The sequence below is a fragment of the Manis javanica genome, chromosome 2 (genome assembly GCF_040802235.1).
Source record: "Manis javanica isolate MJ-LG chromosome 2, MJ_LKY, whole genome shotgun sequence".
Taxonomy (NCBI): Eukaryota; Metazoa; Chordata; class Mammalia; order Pholidota; family Manidae; genus Manis; species Manis javanica.
Window position 1 is genome coordinate 27,717,696 of NC_133157.1, and position 13,159 is coordinate 27,730,854.

Below are 13,159 nucleotides of genomic sequence, written 5' to 3' on the forward strand. Positions count from 1 at the left end.
CTATCTACTGTTAAAAGAACACATGGGATGTGAACAGTTCCCAGGAAGGTGTTATTTTAATTTGTCTGATTTTTCTCAAACTATTCAAATTCAGTTGGACAATATCCATCATATCATTGATAAGTTTTCACAAATGCTGAGGGTGCCTAACTGGTTTTCTTTGTTTCACTGGATATGGCTGGTAATTGTAGGTCTGCTTTTGTTATGTAGCTGTATTCCTATTATCTTAATGTATGTGCGCAATTTAATTAGTAGTTTAAAACCTATACATGCTTATGTTACTCTACAAGAAGATATGTCAAAGAAATAATCAATCTTCCCATGTTTTCTTCCGTCTGCTACTTTATAGCTTTTCTTCTTCCTTCTTAATTACAACCCTTTAGTAGAATTAGTGTCTCATATCGAAAATTACCAAGTTTCATAATTCTTCCAAGTGGTAAAGATACCTTAAGACAAATGCTGGGCATAGAAGCCACAGGGCATAAATCTCCAAAGAAGTAAAAAGCTAACCTTTTCAAAGAATATTGCTTCTCTCTCACTTACCAACTTTACATTTCCCTGTATGGCCCCGGAAGATGACTGGTTAGCCAGAGACGGGTAAGATTCCTCAAGGGAGGAACAACCTAAGACAGGTACAGTCACAGGGGGGCCATCAGAAGAGAAATTGGGGACCAACAGAGGCTTAGAACCTCACCCCCCCTGTTTTGAGAGAAATCTTCTGCATCCGTGGATGTTTTGTAGCCCTTGTCTAGTTTGGATTAATACTTAGTCTATAGGCACACACCTGATCATCTACATTTGCCCTCTTACAGCACTAAATTATGTTTTCTACCTTTATCTTGCATCTACCTACCACTTCAGCATTTTATTAAAAAAATAATAATAATAAGGGAGAACTGTGGGATTCACATATAAATCAAGTATAAAAATCAAACGAATAATCATATCTGAATTGATTGTTTATAGTTCATGATGTGTGATCAAAACCGAAAGTTTCTGTGATATGACTGCTCTTGCACTGTTCACCATGTAATAACTTATTCACTATGTAAGACCTTGTTCACCATGTAAGAACTTGTTTGTTATGCTTCAGAAGATTGGAGACTGTTGAGATATAGGCTTGGGGTTGATTAATGACTCTGCATGGAGTCCCATATACAGAATTTTATTGTTGTTAACAACCATTTGATCAATAAATATGAGAGATGCCCTCTCAAAAAAAAAAAAAGATAAGGGTTTTAAAGCCCAGCTAAGAAAAGCTTCTAAAATCTTCTTTCGATTTTAAGGTGTTATTTTGTGAACTAACATAATCAATATCTTGTAAATTTAGTCTTTCCTTCACCTATCCTTCATCTCACATTCAATAATTTAGCAGCCACTTATGAAGATAAAATCTTGGATCAAATTTAGGTAATCTAGTCTAATCTTCAGATGCATTAAACAGTGGAGTTTCAAATAATTCTGAGCAAGCCCCATTTATAACCCATCTGTTAGCTGGGTTTATGCTGCCCTTAAAGAGTCCAAATATAAACTGGAGAAGTTTCTGTTTCTACTTAGAATGTATTTATGAATAAAGACACAGCAGAACATTGCTCTTACTCTGTTGATGAGATAGAGTAGGAAACCTACAGAATCACAGTTCAGAATTTTTCATCAGAGAAGCGAGGTCACAAAGAAACCTACCTAACTAAAGTTCAGAAAGTGGCAATGTCCTTTTAAGAAAAAACAGAGGACTGTGTTCATCATTGGTGAAGAATCTGGAGGAAGAGTAAACGGCCATAGTTGAGATAAGAAGATAACAAATGAACTTTTTAAAAGGCTGGGGTGTATGCTAGCATGTCTGTGAATCATCCCTGGGACCCCTGAACACAAAGATAATCCACAAATACTCACAGCTCTTTCTGGTGGGACTTATAAGAACATATATGAAAGATTAGAGACAGGAGAATAGAGATACTCTATATGGCACATGTGTGCCAGAAGGGCTGAAGTAGGAGCAGAATTAACACAACTCCACAAATACTCCTGCCTTGAGAAAGTTTGAGGTGGTGGCTACCTGTGGCTGGAAAAGTGACAGGGCAACTGACAGAGGGAGATTCCCCAGTGAAGTCCAGGTGCTCACCGTCTGTGAAGTCTGAGGCCTACACAGGTAATGGAGAGGAACCAGACAGACATTCTGGGTTTTACACCAAGTATAAGCAGTGGCCATACACAGCTGAAGAGTGTCAGGAGAGCTGAGAGAGAGCCCCCTGAATCACAGATACATGGGGCTGACTACAATCTAAGGACAGGCTTGAGAATAGAGAAATCCCACAGGCACCTTCACTGTTACACTGAATATATGGCAGCAGGACTTGTGTGGCTTGGAGAGAGCTGGGAAGCTGAGAGAGACCTTTTCAAAGTACAGGCACAGAGGACTTGTGGTTGGCAGAATACTGGTGTCCCAAAGATGTCCAAATCCTAATCTTCAGAACCTGTGAATGTGCTGCCTTAGATAGTGAAATGGAATTTGCATCTATGATCAGGTTAAGGATACTAAGGTGAGGGGATTATCCTGGATTTTGGGTTGTGTCCAATGTTATCAGAAGGGTCCTTATAAGTTAAAAAAGGGAGGCAGGAGAGTCAAATTCAGAGACGGAGCTATGACAATGGAAGCAGAGATTTGGACTGATGTGATTACTGAGTGTGAGGACGAAAGAAAACCATGAGCCAAAGAAGGTAGGTGGCCCTAGAAATTGGGAAGGGCAAGAAAACAGAGTCACCCCTAGTGCCTCTAAAAGGAATGCAGTCCCGCCAACATCTTGATGTTAGCCCATTGAGATCTATTTCAGACTTACGACCTTCAAACCAAAAAAATTAATTTCTGTTGTTTTAAGCCACTAAATTTGTGGTAGTTTGTTACAGGAGCAATATTAAACTAAGGTAAAGCCTGATGAAGTATAAGAGCAGGATAAGAGAACTTAGAGAAATTCTTCAGGCATCTCATACCTTACACTGGGTATGAGGCAGTAGCTGCCTATTATTGGGGAGGAGGGAGGAGTCAAGAGAACAGAGATTTCCCTGAGGTACAAGGACATAGATTCTGCTGAAGGCTAAGGGAGAGGTAGAGAAATGAGAAGCCCTCAGGGCACCACAGCTCAAGACCTGCCAAGAGGGAGGTTTTGATTCTACCATCAAATAATTTGGAATCTGTAGTAAACTGAATCTAACTAAAGCTACCAGAAAGCCTAATCCTGGCTTAATATAAACCAGATTGAATTATCTCCCCCTACCAATTTATAGCTGTTGTGCCCAAAGTCACAAATCCCAGAAGACCATCAAGGAGCCAACACCGATGCAAAAGCAAAGAGCCTTTATTCGAGCTAGCTTGAGCTCAATCTCTCATCTACACCAACGTGGTGGCAAGATGCCAGAGAAAGAGAGCGTGTTTTCCCCAGAACAAAGGTTTTATGGGTTTCCAGGGCAGTTTGAGGGGGGTGATGGCCATGGCCCTGGCTGATTGGCTGGGCCTGGGGGTAGTTGGGGGGGTGATGAGTCATGGCTTCGGTCAGTTGGCAGGGTCCAGGGGTGGTGGGTGTTCTTGCTGACTGGAGGGGAGAGAGGGACTAAGCTCTGATTGGGTGAAATAGGATCCAGGTCCTGATTGGGTGAAATAGGATCCAGGTCCCAATTGGCTGAAATAGAATCTGGGAGCTTGCCCATTCAATAGCCTAATTGAAAAAGAGGTATGCTTATTTCTAGGCATAAATATTGTTTAACCTTTAATGTTACATCATATGCAATTATGGCATTCAATTAAAAAATATGAGAAATCTGAATAAGCAAGAAAATAACAATGCTTGGTCAAGAGACAAAAAGTTAATAGACTCAGAGATGAACAAATATTAGAATTATCAGCTAAGTACTATAATAACCTGACTATAATAAATGTGTTAAGGGGTCTAATAGAAACAGCAGACAATATGTATGGAGAAGGCAGAGAGATAGACATTACAAAAGAAAGGGCAAGTTAAAATGTTAGATATAAGACATATAATATCAGAAATGAATCTTTTGAAAGGCTTATCAATTGACTGAAAATAGCAGGGGAAATGATCAGTGAACTTAAACAGGTCAATATCATTAAAGATCATTAAAGATCAATAACTCTTTAAATTAAGAATACTAAGAATATAATGTGGAGTTTTAGGATATGTAAATGCAAACATATATGACGAGATCTTAAATGGTGGGAGGATCATTTTTTAAAGTGTTTTAAGATTCTTACATTGTTTATGAAGACATGAAATATTTTTTAAGCAGCTGGTGATAATTTAAAGAGGCATAATCTGTAGAGCAAGAACTAAATGAGAAATGCAAAGTGGCACAACTACAAACTTAAAAGGAGGTAAAATGGAAAATATTAGCAATGGGCATATGAGATGATTTGCACACTTCTTGAAACCTTTCTGAAATTTTGAAATTAATTCAAAACAGATTATAAACATAAGTAAAAAAAATAACCTACTGAATAAATAAAAATAACATCTATGATGATTTATAAATTTGTTGGGATACTCACAAGATGAATAAATCAAGTAATTTAATATGATTAAAATCAAGCAATTAAATACCATAAAATGAATTAGTTAATCTTCTTATTCACTGAGCAGATTGCTAAGCAGTAAAATAAAGATAAATTTAGGTAAATATACAAAGAAATTTTGCAAAGGAAGAACAAAGCTGGAGATATAACACTTTCTGATTTTAAACTATACCCTGAAGCTACATTAATCAAAATATTAGGGCACTGACACAAAAACAAACACACATATCAATGAAATAGAATAGAAAGCCCAGGAAAACAAACAAAAAAACCGAACGACCTATGCATAGATGGTCAATTAATCTATGACAAAGGAGGCCACAAGGTACAAGATACAATGGAGAAGACAGTCAATAAATGATGTTGGGAAAACCTGGACAGTTTACATACAAAAGAATGAAACTGGACCACTATCTTATACCATATATAAAAACAAATTCAAAGTGTATTAAAGACTTGAATGTAAGACCTGAAACCATAAAAGTCCTAAGAGAAAACATAGGCAGTAAGCTCACTCATATCATTCTTAGCAATACTTTTTGGATCAGCCTCTTCAGGCAAGGGCAACAAAAGCTAAAGTAAACAAATGAGATTACATCCAAAGAAAAAGCTTTTGCATAGCAAAAGAAACCATCAACAAAACGAAAAAGCAATCTACTGAATGGGAAGACATGTTTGCCAATTGTACATCTAATAAGGTATTAGTATCCAAAATATAAAAGATTTACACAACTTGATATAAAGGATTTACAACTTAATATTAAAAAAATCCAAATACCTCGATTGAAAAGCAGAATAGACATTTTCCGTAGAAGACATGCAGATAACCAACAGGCACAGAAAAGGATGCTCAATATCACTAATCATCAGAGAAATACAAATTAAAACCACAGTGAAGGATCACCTCACACCTGTCAGGTTGGCTATTATCAAAAAGAACAGAGCAAGTGTTGGGAAGAATGTGGAAAACAAGGAACACTGGCACACTGCTGGTGAGCATGTAAACTGGTGTACTTACTCTGGAAAACAGTATGGAGGTTCCTCAAAAAATTAAAAACAGACCAACCAAACAATTGAGTAAGCCTTTGTTGAGTCCCTGCTGGGCATAAGCTCTGTCTGTTGCTACTAAATCTCTAGTGACCAGACAGTTTCCTTAATATCACTATATTTCAGGTTTTCTATTGGCAAATGAGGGTATTTTTCCATCTTAGGATTCTTGCACATTGTTTTAAAATATCTACATTAAAGTCATCTTATAGGAGTTGGTATAGTCTGGTTTGTGCAACAAAAATAATGTTACTTGCCCTCTAGCTCCATGTCATTGCATGACATCATAGAAAATGGCACAGATTAGGTTTCTTTATGCTACTGGACCATTGTAAACACATAGATTATGATAAATGTTTAAGGCACTGGCTGTAAATACATTTTTTGTTTTATTATGTGTGTATACAACATGGTATGTCCCAGGCCACATAAGGTCAACAGCTAAAAGGAACAGGTAGAGATACATGCCCTAGGCTGGGACAGGTACCCAAATACTGAGCAAATGACACATGTTATTCCTGACGAGGAAAGAGAAAAATCATGATTACCCAGGACGTGTGAGGGAGTCTATATCTAAACTCCCATAACTCCACTGACAAAGCTGTCCTATTAAAAAGACTTAGGAGAACAGTGGAAAATTCAAGCACAAGTTGAAGTTTTAAGAATCAGGCCCACTGGGTGATACTAGGAGAGAAGTGTGCTGAAGACTGGGCTTCCAACAAGTTTCTTGTCCTAAGGAATATGACTGGCATAAACAAACCAACAGGAACAGGACTTGTGATATATGAGTCTCTTGGGGATATATAGAGCAATGCTTCAATGTTTTAGATAGTTGTGTTGTAGTAGGTAGAATAATTGGGCCAGAACCCGGAAGAAAGAATCTGGGCAGAAGCACGTCCCTGAGGAATCACGAAAAGTAAGGGTGGGCTTCATATTGGAACTTCCAAGTTAGTCAGCCTTCAAGATCAATGGAAGCTTGGTTAGTTTCAAGTTCTGGGTGTGGCTGGTATGAAGTAGAATTTGTCATGAAGAGGTTTTGATTAAAAATTATATTTTAGAAATAGTTGTTAGTAGAACTAAAGAACTAATATTTACATTTTAGGCATGGCTTGGAGTTTATCCCAGACAACTGGAATTCAACACAGTATGTCCCAATGACTTGGCATTGGAATTAGCTTTTTCCTTGACATGCTTTATTTTACTTGTAGTTGACCAATTCAATCAACATGGAAGAAACAGTTGTACTCTCAACATCAGAAAAGGCAGATGAAATCTAATGGACTCAGCCAAACAATCCTGTTTGCTAAATGATGTCAATGAACAATATGACCTATATTTCTCTCCATCAGATTGATCAAATTTGAGGAGAGCTTTTGAAACACTGTCACCATCTTCATATTCATATTCTTGCTGAACTCATGAAGAACTGGGCAATGGAGTTCTAAAATGAACACAATTAGTAAGTGTAAAAAGTCTGAAGAGAAATAGGAAAGATGAAATACGGGTCAACTGAAGAAAGAAGAAACAAGACCTGACAGTAATTCGTATATGAAATAAATAAGATGCACTTTACCCTGAGTTTGTGGGTTGGAGAAACATGAAACTCAGGGACAATCATATTTTAAAAACAAATTAAAAGTAAATGCAAAATAAAGCTCATTATTAAAATAATGACAAAACAAGCAACCGATTTTCAAGATGATTATAAAAACATTAAATATCTGCTAGAAGTATAAGTGATGCTAATGATTGTGAAAAATACATGAGTTACATTGTATATAATACATTTAGATTATTTTAGTAAAGTTAATAAAGTGCCAAAATTTCCAGTGATGCAGAAATGACAGAAGTATGTCAAAGACTTACTTAAAAGGGAGAAAGAAAATATTTATTGTTCTGAGATTAGGGGAAAATAATTGAAAAGTAAGCCCTGGTACTTCAGCCAGTAATTGGGCATTAGTGCCATGTGGAGTTAATTCAATATAATACATAACCTGTACTATGTGAAGACAATACAATTTATTTGTAATTATAAAGCATGTGTACTGAGTTCTTTTTAATGTAATGGTTATTGATTGGTAATTGTCCACCTACACTCTCTGTCTCAACCTTATAATCAATTATGCTTATCTGTCAAGGAACACATTAAGAATATATGCTCCGTGGCCATTTTGGTAATCAAACCTATGCCTGAGCTTCATCAGACTGCTGCTTCAATTGAACTGATTGTCGCAGAACAGCCTGTAGGGCAGTGGTGCTAAAAATATAACCCAAAGATTAGCAACATCACTGCTACTCCCTGGCAATTTGTTACAACGAAAATTCATTCTCAGGCCCTGTCCCTAACTTTCCAAATCAAAAACTCTAGGAATGGGGCCAGCAATCTGTGATTTACTAAGCTTTCCAGATGGTTCTGATGCCTATAGTAAAACTACTACTCTAAGGTAACTTGTTTCTTTTTAAACTCCTCCAGGACGGTGGAGGAAGAGTGGCAAGCCATTTCTTGAGTTATATTTATCATGTGAATTCATAGATAATTATTAACATTCTGGTTTATGGAAGATCTCTATTTTATTTCTTTCAAAAAGGTGTCCTTTATTTGGCATATTCTACCCAGTACCCTTAGAAATTCCTATAATTTTGCTGGGCAATGTTAGAGCAAGAAAAAGAACTGAATAAAGCTGACACAGAGCAAATATTAAAATTTACAGATTATTCATCAAGGTTAAAAGTCTTCAAAATCTCATTAACATTGTCTGATTCAGTAATTTCAAAATGGACAGAAAGGGGCCAGGCTTTTATTACTAGAAGCCAGAGTATTTTTGTTATCCTCTTCTATTCCTAATACATGGCTCTATTATTAATGTTTGATAATCACTGCCTGACCCATAAAACAAACTGAATTTGCCCAGTAACATTCTTTGTTGTTTCCTGGCACTGTCATCCTTCACTTTTTTGTGCTCATACCAATTCTTTATTTTGCCTCTTCCCATCTGGCTCCTTATGCAAAAGTGCCCACAATGTGGGAATTATCATGATACACAAAACATTTAGCCTTTCCTCTAGTGAACAGATCCAGCAGTTACCCGGGTTACCCTTTCTTTTGCACACAGCAACAATGAACAAGTAATAACTAATATCTATCAGGAGCTTATTTTGTGTGAGACAATGTCCTAAGAATTTTACTTCCAATTTAGAAATTAAAAGGAAGGTATAGGACTCGAAAAAGAAAGAAGCAAGATCAGAAAGTGAAAAATAAGACAGAAAGTGAAAAATAGGTCATGCTAGATGACAATGTACACAGGTCAAACATAAGTTTGCAAGTATTCTTAATTCTTAGTTATTTGGGAAATAAGCACATACATACCTATTGTGAATGAAAAATTGTTAGAGTTGAAAGTACATAAAAATCACAGAATACAATGCGAAAGCTGTCATTAATAGTAAAGTAACATGTGGAAAAACAGTCTATTTAAAATAATCAAGTAGTGTTTTATAACTACTAAATTAATCAACTCACAAAAAGATTTTGGTCCATTCTGGTATGACTACTTAAAATGATAAGTAGAAGTATAAACTTTGAAAAGGATTATAGTATAATGGGCCATAACATATATATTATGTTTCATTCAGAAATCCTCTTAATCAAAGAAAGAAAATGAATATGTACCTAAATATAGTCTTTTCAGCATTTTCTATATTTGCAAAACATAGAGATGATGTTGTCTTACATTAAAAAATGACTTAATGAATGCATTACAGAACCATTCAATTAAATGTTATGCAGTGATTACATTATAATTTATATGGGCTATGTAAGAACATGTAAATATGCTTGCAAAGAATACTAAGTGAAAAAATAGAATATAAAACACACATGCTAATAAGGATATAAATTATGTATGCATATAGACAAAGACCAAAGATGATTATGCAAAAAATGAAATCAGTTACTTTCAGTGTATAAGTAGAAGATGCTATGCTTTTGTTAGTTATCTTTTAAGTGTCTTTTATAATATTGTTAAGATAACATTGCTACAGTAATATTTATATGTGTAAATAGAGAGATTGGTATCCTAGTTTCAAGATTTTTCATGCGATTTTCAATCTACAACTATTGTAAGGCTATGTATGATTCTTCCCAAGTGACCCTAGTGGGAGTCATTCTTAATTCTCAAATTATATATGTATATTATTCAGACATTGCTTTCAAGTACTGTTTTATTGCCAGTCACATTTGACATCTTTGCTTTAATTATTGTGTATATTATTTCAAGAGATTCTCCATAACATCCCTGGAGACTCAATTACTGTGTGCCTTGCCTGTAGTCTGGACAAGTATTGGTGTTACATCATCTAATATGACATATTTTCTTTGAACATTTTTCAGCTATTTTTTGACATAAATATCATAGTAAATTACTTCAGAAACCATTAGTGCTTAGATGAAAATAATACACTTTTCCAAATACATTCATAGAAAATATTATTTTAGATTAGAAATGTGAAAACCCTTGTTCATAGGTTTATAGCCTTTTAGAAAAAAATATAAAATCTCAGTCTTCTCTTCCACCTGTTATATTCAATTATAAGCATTATTACTGTTTCATTTTTCTTTATTGCTCTAATTAATTTCTAAATGTGTTTGAGGCATCTTAGAGAAAAATCACAAGTATTTCTAAGAACAAATGCACAGCAGAAAAAGCAACCAAGACTTTAAAAAGGAGAATTTAAAAAATGTATGAATTATTTGCTAAGGAGAGTTACCTGAATTATTATTAAATCTAATTCTGTTTATGGTGACCAGAACATAGAAAGGAATATGATGGATTTCAGAACACTAATTAAAAAAAAATTCATGTGGGCAAACGTTTTACTAGTTCTAATCTTGTGGAAGAATTTACTGCAGGTTTCATGCCATCCTGATCTTTCCCTGCCTTGATAAAGAGTAACTAGCTCAGGCCAAAAACTTGGAAGTCATCCTGGACTCCTGTCTTTCTATCACATGACAAATCTAACCCTTCAGCAAATCAAATAGGTCTACTTTCAAAGTACATCCACCATCTGACTCTTTCTAATCACTGTCACATTTACTCTACTGGTCCAAGTCACCATCTCTTAACTGCATTATTTCCATAATCTTTTACCTGCCCTTCCTGCTTTTGCACTTGCACCTGTGCAATTTATTTTTATCACAGCTGCTGCAATAATTCTGTTAAGCATAAAACAGATTGTCACACTCCTTTTCTCAGAACCCTAATACTGTTGTGAGTAAAGGGTCACAAGGCCCTACATAATTAGGCCACCACTACTGTCTTTTTATCATTTACTTTATATTTTGATTGTTTTGCTCTGGCTGCACTGGATTTTGTGCAGTTCCTCAAATACACCAGGTATTTCCACATCTTAGATGTATTATTTCTGTTCCCTTTGCTTGGCATGTTCTCCTCCAGGGAGCTACACATCCTGCTCCGTGCAGGTCTCCTCTTAAAGGTCACTGTATTAATGAGCACTTTCATGACCATCAGTAAAAAATCACACTCCTCTGTGTATTTCCTGTTCTGTTCCCTCCTGAGCATTTATTACTATATGCTAGATGTACCAATACAGTTATTTGTTTATTTGTGATAGGGTGAAAATAAGAAGAAAATAGAGGAATGAAAAGCATAGGGATCCCTATTCTGGTGCTTTTCTTCTGTTGGGGAGCCAAATGGGTTTAAAGTGGAAAGATACACTGACCTTCCACCTCTTTACCAGTGGATACTTTAAGCCACTTTAAATGGAATTCTCACTTCCTCTTCCTTGATTATGCAGAGAAATTCTGGGGAACTACCAGTGTGTTTTTTTAAATCAGGCAGTACCTAGCTGAATATGGGAACCATATTCTCCAGGTGCATCTGTCTTGTTTTAGGGTTTGCATGAACATTTGCAATGTTCATGTATCTTCCAACATCTATAACTTCTACTCTACAGATGGTGAGTTTTATTCCTCCCTCTTTCCCTCCTTTCCTTACTTTTTTTTCCAGTTACTAATAGCTCCTTTCCTTTTCTGAATAAATAAATGAACTGCATACTGCACCCTGAAATCTTGCAGCCTCTTTCAGTGGCTGGAAGGGTTCTCAAGTTCTCCAGAGTCAGACAGATTTTGACTACGCATATTCACAATCACTAGGTCTGCTTCTTCCAGTACTCTTTTGACCCCCATAGGCTCTGCGAATGGGGGAAGTGAAATCACTTTCTGCTCTTGTTTAGACCTGCTCCCTATTAGAAATATTATGGCTTTTGTGCTGGACAGACCCTGTTCTCCCACCACTTTTCTCTGACGGGCATGAGACTGTAAAGATGAATTATTTAAACTAGTCCTATCATAGTTTCTGTTTATATATTATAAAGTGGCAAAGATTCACAGATTTGTTGTAGATAAATTTTTCCAGTGGTCTCTCAGTCTGTGTTTATCTCAAGTTGTGAAATATTGTAGCAAGACCCTCTCTACACTGTTTTATTTTTTGAGCCTTACAGAAGTACTGTGTGCCTTTTCTGTATGGGGATATCAAATACCAACCACTGCTTGGTACTTCCCTGAACTTCAAGAAATAGGAGATTGAAATTATTAGTGTACCTCTTGGTAATATTGCTTGAATGGAATTAAAAGCTTTTCTGTGACACATGAGGGCTTTATGTTTCAGAATACTTTTCAAAATGGTACATACTTTCTGTAAATATCCTTGGTTTGGGTATCCTCTTTGAATGCTCAAAAGGAGGTCTAGAATTATGACTCATGCCATGTGCAAACTTCCTAGAATAAATGCCCTGTAAATCAATCCTTTTGGTATAATCCCTCAACTACATTTCCACTGCGCTGACATCATCAAGTCAGAGCTTCTCAGAGGCTGACAGAGGCCTAAGCCATTTCAGTTGCTGAGGATCTCAGTATGTTAGAAAATAAGGGATACCTGGAGCTAGTAAAAATCTTTTAATTTTAATTATTCATATTTTCCAATTTAATTATTTTATCCTATACACTGAGAACACTTATAGTTTATCTCCATCAATAGATAATCATGAAAGCCTTTTTACCAAGCTGTGAATGTGAAGTCCAGTACACATGTCCTCCTGTACTTCTTGTGATAAGCTCATTATCATGCAGGCATTCACAGACATTTAAAGGCTATTGTACAACCCATGCAGTATTTCATTGACAAGGGATCTTTCTGGCAATCCTGAAACAGACATGCAGAGATTCTGATAAAAGTGGACGCACACTGTCTCTATGAACTGGATATTTTATTTACCTTCTTCTCTGGGCAGAGATCTAATTTATCATGATGCATTCCATTTTTCCATCCATGTGGCACAGTGATTGGCTGAGGGAAACATATTTTACATTGATAACCAACTATATACTTGTATACACGTCTGTTTGGATCTCTAATAGGAATCTCAAAATTAACATGACCAAAACAGAACTCCCCTCACAATAGCCTTATTGTGGTATACTTGACAAACAAAACTGTATATATTTAAAGT